Below are 17,266 nucleotides of genomic sequence, written 5' to 3' on the forward strand. Positions count from 1 at the left end.
CCCCTGTCAGGACAGGAGGCTAAACTGTTTTGGCATGAGACTGTAGGAGCAACAGAGTCTGTGGGAATTCTCTCACCAACCTCCATTGCTGGCTTATGGTGAAAAGGGCTCAGTAGACTCTATCCCTGGCCCTAGAGAGAGAAGGGCTACATGGAGGGTTGCAGTGAGCCTCTAAAGCTAGCCTAAACCACCTGGAATTGTGGGACCCACGGGGACAAGGTCGGAGCTCTGCCACACAAGTAAAAGGAATAGTGCTAGCAATGGTTACAAACACACACAAGTAAAGATACACTTCTAAGACTAAATCCTAACTTAACAAACTAGAGTTTTTGGTCAGAGTAGTTTTCTCACCCCAGTTGTTCTTCCAGCATGGTTGGCCAGTCCGTAGCCAGGATCCAACACAAAGCCCAAAGCACTTGGTTGGTTTGTCTCCTCAGGTGAAGGGTACCAAAAGGGCTTTTTCTCTCTCTCTGCTTATATTCTCAAAGTTTATCTTTGTTTTCAACGTCAGGAAGTTGCCCTATGAGCTCAGCTTGCTGTGTTCACCAGGCGGCTGATACTGCAAAAATTAACAGGGTATCCTTCCCCACCATAGTTAAGTGGCTCTCTCTCCAACTCACTAGTTTCATGGCTGTGTTTACTTCCATTGTTTTTCCTTGCTCAATTTACACTGGAGATGCATTCAAGCAGGTGGAACCACATTCCTTTGTCTAAGGGATCAAGGCACCCCACCAATCAGCTGAATACATTTTCCATATTTCACGTATTTCCAGCACACATTTATAATTTTCATATGTCACCATATGTACACCACAAAATAACATTAACGGCCAGCATGTTACCAGTTCACATAAGATACCTTACATGATCCCTTTTAGATACAGATTATGACAACACTGAGTTGGGGTGCACTGAGCTGGTCAGGCCAGCTGAGACTCATTGTTATATACCAGGGAGCCCCTTGCCCTCTGGCATTGGGATGCTCTTAGGGTCACAATGTTGCAGACACAGTTTGAACCTGCTAAAGGCAGGCCACCTCCCTGAAAATATGCCCCTAAAATCAGTCTATTACTGCTCTGGATCAGGATCTCATCATCTTCCCTGTACTTTTCTCTACATGCTCCCACATTCTCCTCATTACCCTTTTCTATATGTAATGTCCGCTGCACAAAACTGAAAAGCTCTTACCCACTTTGCCTTTAGTCCTTCTGTATCCTCTTCAGAGCTACATCTTTAGAGAAAAGATGTACATGGATCATTTTGTTCATTCATTCAGCAAATTCATTCTCCTCTCCCATAACCTCGTATCTTTCTAATGAGCAGGAAGCTATTTGTGACTGGTGACTCACTGTGAAATTTTACGAGGGATTACACTGAACATTGTTGATTTACTTTCTTCCAGCTTTGTCAGTGGTCAATGACCTAGCAGAATTCCTTTGTAAATACTTTACAAGTATTGAGCCACAGAAATCACAAGGTTTCAGCCTTTCATGGTAATGGTGATTTGTCTCATTCCAGGCAAATGCAAATAGAGAGAAGAGTTGACAAATTCTGTACCTTCATTTAATGAGGAAATTACTTGGCATTTAATTGGTCATGGACCTCCATGTAATAATCTCCCATCCTTCACCCCAACACTGTATGCAAACTCGAATATATTAATGTATTTCATTAAAAATTCAAAAAACGATCAAGATGCATACATAAAGCATTCAATAATCACTTGAGCACCACAAGAGGTCTAGATCCTTGTAGCTCTTGCCATGAAGAGGACTTCCCAGCTGGCATCTGCCTCTATGACCTTTCATTCAACTACAAAAGTATGGAGGCTGTATTAACTTTTAAGTGAGTTTCTGCTACGTGCCAGATTGGAGTGGAATGAAGAGCATTCCTCTGACTTGCCCATCTTAACCTATATATGGAACACCAAACCCATGGAAGGTCTCTGTGAAGTCCAAGGGGAGGGTGTGTGTCATATGTACCATGGATACAGCAGACCCTCCCCTCTGAGGAGATGCTACATCCATTCATACAAAAGATCCTTTCTTTGGGTGAATTTAGGAGGACCAATCCTTCCTCCATTTCCCTCTTCCCCACAATAGTGTCTTACATTTCTATCTGACATCTTTTCCTACTAAAGGGTCAGAAATCTCTTCACAAACTTTATCAAATTATATACACCCACAGAAAAATAATTGTATGCAATACTGAAATACAGCAACATTACGGCTGTTTATAAACTGTTAAATTATGTGGTTTTATTCTTCTGTTTTTGGATTTTCACTTTGGGTCAGATTTTCAAAAGTATTCAGCACCCAACATGCTGAGTTAGCCTGAAATCTGGCCACTTATTCTGGTGCTTAAGTTGAAGCTGGGCTCTTTTCTGAAAATCAAACCCCTGATTGTGTGTGAGCCCTTTTGAAAACTTTGTGCGTAGTCTTTTAAGATTAGTCAGCCAGGAAATGGTGGAAAATAATACTTATAATCTGCACCTTGAAAACCAACTACATTCAACAATTTGCAGAATACACCCACACATGTATTGCCTTAATAGTACATGCATCTCTTTGTAAATTAGAAATAAAATTCATTTCTCAGTTTTGTTGTGAAATTAAGCACTTTTCTCTCTGTGTTACTGTTATTCATTTATAGTTCATATTCCAGATTTAAAAAAAAAAACCACTGGCAAGAGGGTTGCCTGTACATGTAAGTGTATATTTCCTTTCCAAAACACTGAATTTAAAAAAATCCAAAATGTTACCAAAAAAAAAAGGAAAACTACATTGTCTCAAACTTGCTGGAGACTCAGAGAGAGGGAAGGTCTGAGAAAAGTAACAGGAAAGATATATTGGCAGGAGAAAAGTCTTTGAGTACAAATTGGAAAATAAGATATATACAATATATATACAAGAAAATCAAGCAACTGGGGAAACGATGCAGTGAAAATTGTTATGGGTAAACTTTGTGTTTATGATTAGGTAGTTTTTAGGTATCTGACCTCAGTGAGCCCTACTTGGCTTTATTAAGGAAAACTTTAGCATCTTTTGGGGAATCAAATACTTTCAGGTTATTGGGCAGGAAAATCTTCGGTTTGGCTGGATGTATATAAGTAAACTTCAGCAAAAATACTTAAAGATAGGATTAAAGTTGCAAATGTTAGTTATATCCACAAGAAAGTTTTGGTGAAACAAAATCCATTATAAAAATTGTTTTTCCTGGAAAAAGATAATATAATTACAGTTCCCATATGCTCTGGTATCTGAGGAGTTATTGAATCTTTCTCTACATAGACTAGTGAAATACTGTAGAATTTCAGGTTTCAGAGTAGCAGCCGTGTTAGTCTGTATTCGCAAAAAGAAAAGGAGTACTTGTGGCACCTTAGAGACTAACAAATTTATTAGAGCATAAGCTTTCGTGAGCTACAGCTCACTTCATCGGATGCATTTGGTGGAAAAAACAGAGGAGAGATTTATATACACACACACAGAGAACATGAAACAATGGGTTTATCATACACACTGTAAGGAGAGTGATCACTTAAGATAAGCCATCACCAGCAGCAGGGGGGGGGAAAGGAGGAAAACCTTTCATGGTGACAAGCAAGGTAGGCTAATTCCAGCAGTTAACAAGAATATCAGAGGAACAGTGGGGGGTGGGGTGGGAGGGAGAAATACCATGGGGAAATAGTTTTACTTTGTGTAATGACTCATCCATTCCCAGTCTCTATTCAAGCCTAAGTTAATTGTATCCAGTTTGCAAATTAATTCCAATTCAGCAGTCTCTCGTTGGAGTCTGTTTTTGAAGCTTTTTTGTTGAAGGATAGCCACTCTTAGGTCTGTGATCGAGTGACCAGAGAGATTGAAGTGTTCTCCAACTGGTTTTTGAATGTTATAATTCTTGACGTCTGATTTGTGTCCATTCATTCTTTTACGTAGAGACTGTCCAGTTTGGCCAATGTACATGGCAGAGGGGCATTGCTGGCACATGATGGCATATATCACATTGGTAGATGGTATCCCCTGAATAGATATGTGGACAGAGTTGGCAACGGGCTTTGTTGCAAGGATAGGTTCCTGGGTTAGTGGTTCTGGTGTGTGGTTGCTGGTGAGTATTTGCTTCAGATTGGGGGGCTGTCTGTAAGCAAGGACTGGTCTGTCTCCCAAGATCTGTGAGAGTGATGGCTCGTCCTTCAGGATAGGTTGTAGATCCTTGATGATGCGTTGGAGAGGTTTTAGTTGGGGGCTGAAGGTGATGGCTAGTGGCGTTCTGTTGTTTTCTTTGTTGGGCCTGTCCTGTAGTAGGTGACTTCTGGGTACTCTTCTGGCTCTGTCAATCTGTTTCTTCACTTCAGCAGGTGGGTATTGTAGTTGTAGGAATGTATGATAGAGATTTTGTAGGTGTTTGTCTCTGTCTGAGGGGTTGGAGCAAATGCGGTTATATCGTAGCGCTTGGCTGTAGACAATGGATCGAGTGGTATGATCTGGATGAAAGCTAGAGGCATGTAGGTAGGAATAGCGGTCAGTAGGTTTCCGATATAGGGTGGTGTTTATGTGACCATTGCTTATTAGCACCGTAGTGTCGAGGAAGTGGATCTCTTGTGTGGACTGGTCCAGGCTCAGGTTGATGGTGGGATGGAAATTGTTGAAATCATGGTGGAATTCCTCAAGAGCTTCTTTTCCATGGGTCCAGATGATGAAGATGTCATCAATGTAGCGCAAGTAGAGTAGGGGCATTAGGGGACGAGAGCTGAGGAAGCGTTGTTCTAAGTCAGCCATAAAAATGTTGGCATACTGTGGGGCCATGCGAGTACCCATCGCAGTGCCGCTGATTTGAAGGTATACATTGTCACCAAATGTGAAATAGTTGTGGGTCAGGACAAAGTCACAAAGTTCAGCCACCAGGTTAGCCGTGACAGTATCGGGGATACTGTTCCTGACGGCTTGTAGTCCATCTTTGTGTGGAATGTTGGTGTAGAGGGCTTCTACATCCATAGTGGCTAGGATGGTGTTTTTAGGAAGATCACCAATGGACTGTAGTTTCCTCAAGAAGTCAGAGGTGTCTCGAAGATAGCTGGGAGTGCTGGTAACCAAGGGCCTGAGGAGGGAGTCTACATAGCCAGACAATCCTGCTGTCAGGGTACCAATGCCTGAGATGATGGGACGTCCCGGATTTCCAGGTTTATGGATCTTGGGTAGCAGATAGAACAGATTGACAGAGCCAGAAGAGTACCCAGAAGTCGCCTACTACAGGACAGGCCCAACAAAGAAAACAACAGAACGCCACTAGCCATCACCTTCAGCCCCCAACTAAAACCTCTCCAACGCATCATTAAGGATCTACAACCTATCCTGAAGGACGACCCATCACTCTCACAGATCTTGGGAGACAGACCAGTCCTTGCTTACAGACAGCCCCCCAATCTGAAGCAAATACTCACCAGCAACCACACACCACACAACAGAACCACTAACCCAGGAACCTATCCTTGCAACAAAGCCCGTTGCCAACTCTGTCCACATATCTATTCAGGGGATACCATCATAGGGCCTAATCACATCAGCCACACTATCAGAGGCTCGTTCACCTGCGCATCTACCAATGTGATATATGCCATCATGTGCCAGCAATGCCCCTCTGCCATGTACATTGGCCAAACTGGACAGTCTCTACGTAAAAGAATGAATGGACACAAATCAGACGTCAAGAATTATAACATTCAAAAACCAGTTGGAGAACACTTCAATCTCTCTGGTCACTCAATCACAGACCTAAGAGTGGCTATACTTCAACAAAAAAGCTTCAAAAACAGACTCCAAGGAGAGACTGCTGAATTGGAATTAATTTGCAAACTGGATACAATTAACTTAGGCTTGAATAGAGACTGGGAATGGATGAGTCATTACACAAAGTAAAACTATTTCCCCATGGTATTTCTCCCCCCCACCCCACCCCCCACTGTTCCTCTGATATTCTTGTTAACTGCTGGAATTAGCCTACCTTGCTTGTCACCATGAAAGGTTTTCCTCCTTTCCCCCTCCTGCTGCTGGTGATGGCTTATCTTAAGTGATCACTCTCCTTACAGTGTGTATGATAAACCCATTGTTTCATGTTCTCTCTGTGTGTGTGTATATAAATCTCTCCTCTGTTTTTTCCACCAAATGCATCCGATGAAGTGAGCTGTAGCTCACAAAAGCTTATGCTCTAATAAATGTGTTAGTCTCTAAGGTGCCACAAGTACTCCTTTTCTTTTTGTAGAATTTCAGATACTGCAGCATGGTAACTGAGGGAATATTTACATTTTAACTGTGATCATAGCAGTTACAGAGGTAGATATTAATTGGTGTGTGTTGATTTTTATTGGAAAACCTTGGAACTAAGATCCAGATAGTTAATCCACTTTAAATGTTTTTTACCTTCTAGATCTTCCACTTGTAGAAGTCAGGCTTCAGAGGAGACAGCTGCATCTAGAATCCCGATGATTTTGCCTTTTTTTTTTCTTCATCCACCCTTTTCAAGATTGTTGAGCTTCTTTTCCAACATCTAAGTTTTGTTTTCTACTCTTTATTGGTAACTTTTGGCAGCTGCAATGGCTTCTTCAGAAAGAGATATGTGCTCCTCAACTCCTTTGTCTCTTCTCCAGTGATTGGTAAATTGCTTGACTAAACTGTCAGTGTAGGCAACAAACTTATCAACATCACCTTCAATGAAGATTAGTTGCAAAGGAAATTTCCTGAGTGTGTTGTCAGTTAAAACCAAAACGATACTATTCTCTCCATCTAGAACAAAAAACATAGTGCAATCAAAAAAGGAGTACTTGTGGCACCTTAGATACTAACAAATTTATTAGAGCATAAGCTTTCGTGAGCTACAGCTCACTTCATCGGATGCATTTGGTGGAAAAAAGTGCAATCAGTTACCTTATGCCTCTCTTTCTCTCCCCTATTCACATCCACTTTCTCAGGATAAAATCACTGGAGCTGAGATTTTTTTTTAAAGAAAGCTGAAAACCTTCTTAGAGAAAATGAGGATTAGCGCTAAGTAAATATATTTTTCTTACTTTTAAACCTACATGAACATAATGGGATCTAAATTATATATTGACAAAAGAGGGGAAAATGGAGCACATTCTAACTGAATCAATGCTGTAGTTTATTTACTACTAGCCATTCATTTGTTTTAGTTCATAATTTCCAAATTTAAGATGATACTTTTATTCTTTGCATGGTCATGGTTTATTTCTGGATTGCTGAACTTCTGTGTTCAGTGGTGTGATAGTGCTTAGGTACTGTAGTAGTAGACACAGAAGAAATGCCTAAGACAGAAGACAGATCCTTATTTTATATTTGTTTCTTAGTTATTGTTTACAATAGAGAACTAGGCTTAATGTAGGACTATACTTCTGTGTTTTATGATTTATAAAGGTGTTCTGGATTTATTGTATTTCAGATCTTGCCTTTCCGTGATTTATGCATCGACGTGCTTAATTTTTCAGTTTAAAAAAAAAAACACTTACTAGTGACTACGGAAGAGTGAAAAACAAATAGCCTTTGAAAAATGAAGGGGAAACAGAAGTGAGAAATTCTGATGAAAACGGAAATGCCATTTAATAAAATATGTAAGGCATTTCTTGTTATGAGCTTAGTTTTTGAGAGCAGTGTTTTATTTCTAATACAACAGAAGCTTCCCTTTGTCTAAAAAATCATCTTGTTTTGTTTTTAAATCTGACTCAGTCTTTGGAAAACAAACAACCTGGTTTAAGATTTCAAACAAAATGGCTCATGAATCAAATTAGTTTTGCAAAACTCCAAAATAGTTTGCAAAATGACAGGCTTTGACTGTCCCCGCTTAAGCGGAATCTCTCAAACAAAACAAAAGAAAACAAAAAAAACAGAAAACTTTATCGTGTCTGAAAAGATGTTTATTTATAGGAGATATGGCAAGAACTCACAGACAGCACCACCAAATTGTGTTCAAATGACAAGGATGTAAATCTCCATTTACTATTTAATAGTAATAAAATTTATATTAATGTGCTCTGAAGGAGAGCAACTACTTTTGTACCAGGAAGAATTCCTGGCTATCTCTTTGTGCCCTGATTAAAACACTTCAAGATAAAATGTTACAATTCAGTGTTTTGTAAAGGATGTATTAGGAACACAATTATATTATTATTTTTATAAAACACAGTTATAAATTTACATTCCTTTGTGCATAGTACAAGATAACTATCTTGAATAATAACTATACAGGGATAAAGTTGTGACCACACACAGCATTACATTTAAATCAAAGCATTTTTCTTTGTTGGATCAGATTTTATTAAATTACAGTAATTGTTTTGTTAAGAGATTTTTAAATTGATAGGACATAGAGAAAAGAGTGGTGAACTATGTTTTACATTTTAATGTCACCAGCCTTGAAACAGTTCTCTGCTCATATGTTTTTGGATGAGTTAATTCATAAGTGGCAGCTGGCATAGTATACTACTACCCTTGGCAGTTGCCTAATTTTAAAGGGTGGGAAAGGTGGTGTAGTAATATTGATTATTCTACAAGCAGTGCTTTGGAGGGTCAATTAAAGACCATTTATTTGCAAGCTGACAAGCAGCCAGTATTGAAAACTGGAGCCATTGGCCTTGTTATTACCAGTAGCTCAGCACCAGAGCCATGCAGCTCAGTAGATGTGACAGGGATATGGTTGGGGGAAGAAGGGAATTTCTAATCACTTACCCCCATGCAGCAAAAACTTTGTCATCTGACAAGAAAACATGTTTGTTTCAGCTTTGAAGTTGTGGTCTCGTTTTTATAGATATTTTAAAGGGAAATATTATTGCTGCTATGACTGTCTGAAGGCATTTCTCTGCATTTTGCTTTTTGCTGTTTTGGGCTATTGTGCCAAGGTTCCTCATGATTTTATTGTTTAGTGTGTCTGACTTTCAGATTGATCTCTGCCTGGTTCCTCCAGGATTCACCACTGGATTTGTAGACTGTGCATCCAGCGATGCAACAGCGAGTGACAAGTGCCAATCAATAAACCTGTCTCCTCTTGGGAAGCCCCAATGGTGCACAAGGATAGGGTACTGGAACCCCCTGGGTGTAAGAATTATCCCCAGAAAAATGAGCCAGAATCCTGTTGGCCAACTGTACCCACGCTACCGGGACCACAGCCATTTAGAAAAGGCGCAGTTGCAGATGCGATAAGGCAGATGCTTCCTTCATCTCAAAGTGGTGGTCCAGCTAGAAGCTGCAGCAGGCCTGTACCAATCATCTTAATCTTCATCATGCCATTGGAGTTCTATAGTCCCTGCTAAGAGAGAAGGTGGAAGGCCTATGGCAACCCCTTCTTTGTTTTGCCTAGGCATACACATCAAAAATCTGTGCTCGATGGTTGCTCGGCCTGGTGGGGAAGGACCCAGGCATTCGGCAGTGGCTCAGATGTCCAAGCAGCCCTATGTAGGGGTGGCCTGCATATCCCAATTCATGGAAAGCCCCAGAAAAGGTGGGCTAAAAAAGCTTCCTTCCAACTTCTTTCCTGGTTCTAAACTAATAATTGCTTGTTGGAATGTTTCCACTATGCTAACCGGCCTTAAACTGAAAGACTATGCATTTCAGAAAACAGCCATAATTGACAGAGAACTACTGGAAGTTGATATTGCAGCCCTCAGTGATATGACTCTTTTTGGAAACTGGATCACTAGATGAAGTAAATTACCACTTCTGCTGGTCTGGGAAACCTGAAAATGAATCAAGGTTATACTGTCAGTTTTGCTGTCAAGAAGTCTGTCCTCTGTGCATTTACCCCTCTGGTATTTATCAATGAGAGGATCATGTGGCTGGATGTGAATATGAACTCTGGAACCCAGACTCTTCTGTCCATCTACCGGCCAATACTTGACTACTCCAAACAGCAGAAAGGGAAGTTCTATTTTCAACTCAAGAATGTCCCTCTAAGGAACAGACTCGGTGATTTTTTTCAAGAATCTCCCCCTGAGGAACAGACTCTGTGATTTCAGTGCCCATGTGGGTAATCACTGCGAACATTGGGGACACATCATTGGCTAACACAGCAGAGGTAGCATCAACAAAAATGGCCTTGAGCTTTGCATCTCTTGTGATCTGATAGTCTCGAATACCTATTTTGCTGGCAACAGTAGCAGCAAGATCACATGGAGGCAACCTGCTCAGGGCACTGGCATCAACTTGACCTCATCTTGATCTGTCACAGAAACATTCACAATGTACCACATGCTTGATCAATGCATAGCGCTGATTGCAACTCTGGCCATGCTCTTGTCAGGACGAAGCTCCAATTACATCATAAAAATATCCATTATGTGAATTCAAAAGATGAATCTCACCTCAGCATCACTAACATGAAGGACTCTGACACATATGTAAAGTTTCAATGTGCGCTTGAGCATGTTTCTGAAAAGGATCAACTTGATTCCCCTGATTCTGACACCTTGTGGGAAAATGTCAAGAATAAGACACTGGCTGCTGCCAAGGATTTCTTTGGAACAACAAAGAAAAAACAACCTGACTTATTTGCAGCATCAGAATATCTGCTGCTCCCACTCATAGGAAAGAAAAAGTAAGCTCACCTAACTTTACTTCAACAACCAAATAAGTCCAGAAATCGTAAGTTCAAAGAAGCTAAGGCTGCAGTCCAGAAAGCCACCAGAGAATGTGCCCAGAACTATTGGCAAGGCCTATGCAAAAAAGATTCAGACCTGCTTTGAAAGAGGGTAACTTCATGGTACCTATGATGGAATCAAAGAGGCATGTGGTCCAATTTATAAAAAAGACTGCAAATCTGAAAACAAAAGATGGTACCATCCTGACTGACAGGCAAGAACAACTTGACCAACGGACTGAGCATTACTAAGAACTCTACTCAAAGGATGGCTTTATCTGTCATACTGTCTTAGTTGCCATTCCCTGGCTTCCAAAGATGCAGAAGCTGGACCAAACACCAACCCTTGAATATGTAGAGCAGCAGTTCGCAACATGCAGCCCAATTAGCACACAGCTGTGGCCCAGCTCAGTTGTATGCTAAAGGCTGGCTTGCGTGGCGGGGTCTGGGTTCCCAACTGCCTGGCATGGTGGGCTCTGGGCTGCCATGCTGCCCAGCATGGTGGGGTCAGGGATCCAGGGCTGCCACCCAGCCCTTCAGATTTGGGAATCCAGGACAGGCAACTGGCCGCCCCTTCATGGCAGGAGTCCGGGGTCCAGGACTGGAGTCCAGGGTGCTGCTGCCCTGCCACCTGGCCCCTGTGGCCCAGATAACACATTGTGGTCTGCATGTGCTGCACACAACGATAAATAATTTTGTGAGCCACTGATGTAGAGAAAGCTATCAAAGAGGTTGCGCCTGGGAAAGCAGCAGGCAACAATCAGATATCTTTGGAGCGCCTAAAAGCAGGGCAGGAAGAAAGCCTGTGGGCGACATCCAGGAGCTTCTCTGTGCCTCCTGTGAAGAAACCCCCAAGGTCTGAAAGATGCAAACATAATCACTTTTTACAAAAATAAAGGGGACAGAGCAGACTGCAACAACTACTGAGGGATATCTCTGCTCAGTGTGGTCAGCAAGGTGCTTACAAGGGTCCTGCTGAAAAGACTCAAGTCCTTGCTGAGAGAACTTATCCTGAGAGCCAGTTTGGAAGCCAGATGCTCCATAACTGACACGTCCTTCACAATGCGCTTGTTGCAAAAAAAAAAAAAAAAAAATGCTGTGAACAGACACCTCTCTATGTAGCAAGACCTTTGACAGAGTTGTCAGGAATGGCATATACTTGTCGAAAACTGGCTGTCCACACAAAGTGCTCTCCCTAATTAAGGAGTTCCATGAGGGAATGAAGGCAACTATCCAGTATGAAAATGAAACATCATCTGAGTTTAGCATTAATACTGGCATGAAGCAAGGCTACATCTTAGGGCCTATCAGTTTTGGCATCTTCTTCTCAATTCTCCGTAAGTATGCTTTTGGAAACAGTCAATCTGGTGTAGTAATTGAATAAAGGCTAGATGGCAGCTTGTTCAACATCATAGTATTTCAGAGCAAAAGGCATGTCACCCAGCTCACTATTCGAGATTCGCTCTTTGAAGATGACGGTGCATTTGTCTCTAACTCACCTGATGAATAAGTTCTCTGATGCATGTATTCAGATTTGCATGGTAACCAGTATCAAGAAAACAGTTGTCATGTCACAGGGTACCAATATCCCACCTAAAATCTATGTCAATAATGAATCTCTGGAGAATGTGGATCGCTTCTGTATCTTAGCTCAACCTTAACCAGCTCACTTAGCCTTGATGTGAGAATCAGCAAAGCCTCTGTTACCTTTGGCAAACTTACCTCACATGTCTGTATCAACAAGCTGCTAACCCTGAACATGAAGGTCTCTGTTTATCAGACTTGGGTCCTCAGTACTCTCCTTTATGGCTGTGAAAGCTGGGTCACATATTCCAAGCAGGAGCAGAGATTGAATAGCTTGCACATTCACTGTCTCAAAAGTCCTTGGAGTCACTTGGGACCAATGGATGGCAAACAACAAGGTCTTTGAGGGAACCAGCCTACAGTCTATGCAGGCTTCGCTGGCTGAGACACGTGGAGCATATGCCTCAAGATAGTCTCCTGAAGGCTGTACTCTGTGGTCAAGAACTGCCTGTGACGCAGAGGAAGGCCAATTCACCGATACAACAATAAGGTCAAAGCAAGGTCTCAGGAAATTCAGCATTCTGACTGACAACTGGCAGAACCCTGCCCCACAACAGTCTGGAGAAGCCAGGACAAGGCTAGTGCAGTAATCGCGGAGAGCTATCAGAGAGCCCAGGCTGAGGCTCTTTTCCTACACTACTGTCAAGCACCATTGACTGACTGACTGACTATGACTTTGTCATGTTTCTTTTCATCTGTCAAGATGTTGGATGGATGTAGTGTCCGACTTTCACACAATTTTTGCCCTCAAGACTCTCTTTGGGGATTTAATGTCTCATTTATTTCTTTTTTAGCAAACTGGAAAAAAACCAACATCATAGCAAACAGAAATTCTATCACATAGAACTATGTTGACCCCCAGCTTGATTCATCAATAGGATTTGGATTTTCAGCTCTAAGCACAGAACTCTTCCATTTGAGCTAACAGATTAACTGGTAGCAGTAATGGGCTGAATGTGGATCAGGCACTAGAGGATGATAAAACACAGATTGACAGTGGATTTCACAGTTATTTGCTGACAGCAGAGGAGTGGCTGAGACTCAGGGCTCAAATTCCAGGTTCTGGAGGGGGTATACTCTTCTAATTATCTTTCTCCCACTCCAGCCAACCCATTCAAACCTACAGACACTGCCCATCTGTCTCCCTCTGCTCCCCCCGCCCACTTCTTGCTACTGATTCTCTTTCCCCTTCTGCTTCTCACCACCCTCTGACTCACGCAATCTCTTCCTCAGGAACCCCTACCCCTGATTGGTTTCTCCTCTTCCTCGCTGACTGGAAACCCTGAAGTGAAGTACTGAGAGCACAGAAGAGTCTTCTAGCTATCTGTTCAGGAGTCTAGTGGCTTTTTAAGACCCGGATTGACAAGGCTGGGATGATTTAGCTGGGATTGGTCCTGCTTTGAGCAGGGGGTTGGACTAGATGACCTCCTGAGGTCTCTTCCAATTCTAATATTCTATGATTCTATGGAGCAGCAATTGCAGGGAAAACCCTGCTGACCACCCTGTTTCCCCTAGATGGAGTCTGTTGAGTTGCTCTGCAGGCGATGATACATGTTCAATCCAGACTAATGTAGGAGCTGTGTGGGGCTGGATAAAAAGTGTAGCAGCATTAGAGCTTCTAAAAAATAACTTTCTTGCAACCAATTCATTAATGAGGGCAAAACAACATATTTTCCCTAATTTAACTCCTAGAAACATATCTGAAACGTTTTTGCTAAAACTTTCCAAAAAAACAAGACTCCCGGTATGGCAATCTTCTCAGCAAAGAGTTTAAAGTTTGGCAAAGTTTTAAGTACAGTTGAACCTCAGAGTTAGAATCACCATGGGAGTGGAGGTTGTTCATAACTCTGAATAAAAAGTTAAGGTTCTTTCAAAAGTTTACAACTGAACATTGACTTAATACAGCTTTGAAACTTTACTATGGAGAAGAAAAATGCTGCTTTTCCTCTATTTTTTTAATAGTTTACATTTAACACTGTACTGTATTTACTTTTTTCTTCTTCTCTCTCTCCCCTTCTGCCTGATTGCGTAGCTCTGGTTCCAAATGAGGGGTGTGGTTGACTGGTCAGTTCATAACTCTGGTGTTTGTAATTCTGATTTCTGCTGTAATTGAAATGGTTTCATACTTGAAAGTATTGGGGAAAAACTAATTTATGGGCTTCTCCCTCTGCTCCACCTATAATAAAGGCATATGTAATAATGACTATATTTAAAGAAAAGTGTCCTTCTAAATGGACCAAGTAGTCACATTTTTTGTAAAATAAAGCAGAAATCATATACCTTTTAAGACATATTCTTATCTAATGTTGTTTATATTGTAAGTATTATCTCATACGCAGTATACTGTTGCTTGTTTTTGGAAGCTTCTTCAATATTTAGGCCTAATGCGGTTATTTAAGTGTTAGCTTTTATAGGTTTAGGATAAATCTTTGAGAATAAATTACATATAAAAACAATTAATTACTGCTAATAAAACTACCACATGGCAGAATACAGTACATACTGCAGTATCAGAATCTATCTTATTTGTTTTTATCATATTAGTAGAAAAATATTCCCAATATCTTGTTAGTCCCTGAAATAGGACATTCTTAGGCCCTATAATAGCAAAGGATGAGAATAGTGTAGAGGAGTACATTAAGTTTTGGCTGCCAGCATCTTTTGGTCAGCAGAGCATTGTGTTAATTTTGTTGGGGGGGGGATACTGATTTTTCTCATTGCCTGGGGTTAACTTGCAATGAGATGAGATGTCCTGCTTTGAGCAGGGGGTTGGACTAGATGACCTTCTGGGGTCCCTTCCAACCCTGATATTCTATGATTCTATGATTCTATGTGGGTTAAAATGTAATAAAAATATATTCTCAAAAATCTAGTTTTATTGGTTATATGAAATCAGTAACATGATTTGAATATTGTGGTTTTTTTGTAGACATATCATGTTTTAGTAAGTGAGAACATCTGTTAGGTTACTTTTTTTAGCAATTTGAAGGCTCACATTTGTTATCAATTGACAAAAAAAATGTTTACCTTCAAGCTATTTTAAACTTTAAAGCCAATTTATATTGTTTGCATCTTAGTCTTCCTTGCAAAATTGCTCTTTTGTTTTTGCAATCTGTTTGTAAACATGTCTATTTCTAGGAAAACATTCTGAAAACAATCCCTTTTTGTCCTTGTTTCCTCTGATTTCCATCCTACTTTCAGGATGCCACTTCCAGTACTATTTTTTGGCAGTGAAAAGGAAATAAGTTGCAGACTCTGCAGCCCGTATCTCCATTGTTCTTTGACCCATTGGAGAAAATATTCTTATAAATGAACTAGATGGTTCCCTATCCCCAAGAGACAGAGCCATTTTCTATTTCTTGTATCCTCTGATTTGAATTGTTAATTTTTCACCAAAGCTATCTTTCTAAACTGGCAGCCCCATGAATTGGTAGTGTATCACCAACCTAGATTTAATGTTAGTAAAGTTGCACTTATATTTCATTTACTCACTAAATCATCCCTTATAATGTAGAAGATAAGGATCATTGAATATTAAAACTCACATGAATGAAGTAAAATAATGTTGGTCTGATCTGTGATTTTTCACACTGACTGCCTCTCCTTTTATTTATTCTTATCTTTTCTCCAGAGCTCTCATCTATAGTGCTGTCAGAACCCCTTATGTTTATTAGCTTTAACCTCCACCTGCAAATTCCCTTAGTATTTCCACTAACTTTCTGGCTGAGGAAGTCCATCGTGCTATTCATTAATCAAGCTGGTAGAGTCATTTAGTGAAGTGAGACACTCAGTACCCATAAAAGTTGAGCGCATTCCATTCCCTACAGGGCAGCCTAGCAAGATGTGCTGTCTGGGAAGCATGCGACTCTTCTGTATGGCAGTGGTTGATGAGCACCAAGAAAGCTAAAGGTGCAAGCAACTGTTGTGCACTTGTTTTAGTGTTATCTCAGACTTGTGCACCTGGCACATATTTTATAGTTTTTTGATGTCCCGTTTTCTCTCTCATAATGTCAGCCTATTGACAGTTTACCTCACCTTATACGATAAGATTTTATCCAATAACTCAAATAGATTTTGAAGCGTCTATTATTTTTCTTTTTTTCTTTTTCTTGAGAATTCCAGCTCCTTTTCAAGTTTCATAATCCCAATTAGTGTGCGTAGCGGGTATTTGCTGCATCAACTTGGGTGTTCTACGTAGCGGTGAAGAGGAGAATGAATGACCCTAGTGAGAAAGTTAAAAACAGAATCTGAGCCATCCCTGCACTTCTCAATCCAAGTGCACATAGCTGAAGTTGACATGCATTAAGAAGAAACTGCCATGAGGAAGTTGGCTGTTTCAACTGTATTTCTCCCAGGCAGATAATATTACAATATAATGTCAGATAATATTTTAAGCTCTTTTTTTTTCCAGGAGAGCTGATATTTTCATTGTGTCCCAGTTATTTAGACATTTATTGTCAATTAACTCCAATTCAATGACAATTTACTAGTTGCTCTCTAGGAACATGCTGAGACACTTTGTTCTTGAACCTTAGGGAAAGGTAAATTCATCATTTTCTAATTGTCTTCCTTCTTTCACTTTAATAACATAAGTGTATCTCAAATATTAATGTTCTGTAGTACAAATACTGCTTGAGTTTTTCACCATTTCCTTCTCTTCTTCTACATATGACCCTACCACCTCCAAATCCACATGCATGTAGGAGAAGGCACACTTTTTGAGGGATATTGATTTCAGGTAAGTTACATATTTATAATAAAAAACATGAGAATATCAGTAGCTGCATTGGATATTCTTGAATGTCATTCCAGAATAATCAACAGCATATAGGGGAAAGGTCATGTTCAGTAGCTGATACTTTCGAGTAAAATAAATATAAATGCATGCAACTGCCATTAAACATATGAATGCCTACTTTTGCAAGACAACAGAAACTACCAGATTTTTTGCTATTATGTCAGCTTTCTGCAAAGTGGTGCAAAGTAGCAGTATTCTGTTGGGACATGGCTATCAAAGAATTTTCTTTGTAGAGGGGAAATTTGGTATAAA

The 17,266-nt window shown here is 40.5% G+C and overlaps 1 protein-coding gene across 4 annotated transcripts in view; it reads left to right on the forward strand.

Moving 5' to 3' along the window:
* CHRM3 (cholinergic receptor muscarinic 3) overlaps positions 1–17,266 on the forward strand; it is a 501,021-nt gene that overhangs the window by 143,276 nt on the left and 340,479 nt on the right. For 3 of the 4 annotated variants that reach the window (XR_006280126.1, XR_006280127.1, XM_043511419.1), the window contains exon 1: positions 6,368–6,646. The exons of the other annotated variant lie outside the window; for it this stretch is intronic. The gene's annotated coding sequence lies outside the window, so the exon portion shown is untranslated. Of the gene's footprint in view, positions 1–6,367; positions 6,647–17,266 lie in introns of those variants that run through there. 4 annotated transcript variants of the gene reach the window in all.

Source organism: Dermochelys coriacea, chromosome 3 (assembly GCF_009764565.3).
Source record: "Dermochelys coriacea isolate rDerCor1 chromosome 3, rDerCor1.pri.v4, whole genome shotgun sequence".
NCBI classification, from domain to species: Eukaryota; Metazoa; Chordata; order Testudines; family Dermochelyidae; genus Dermochelys; species Dermochelys coriacea.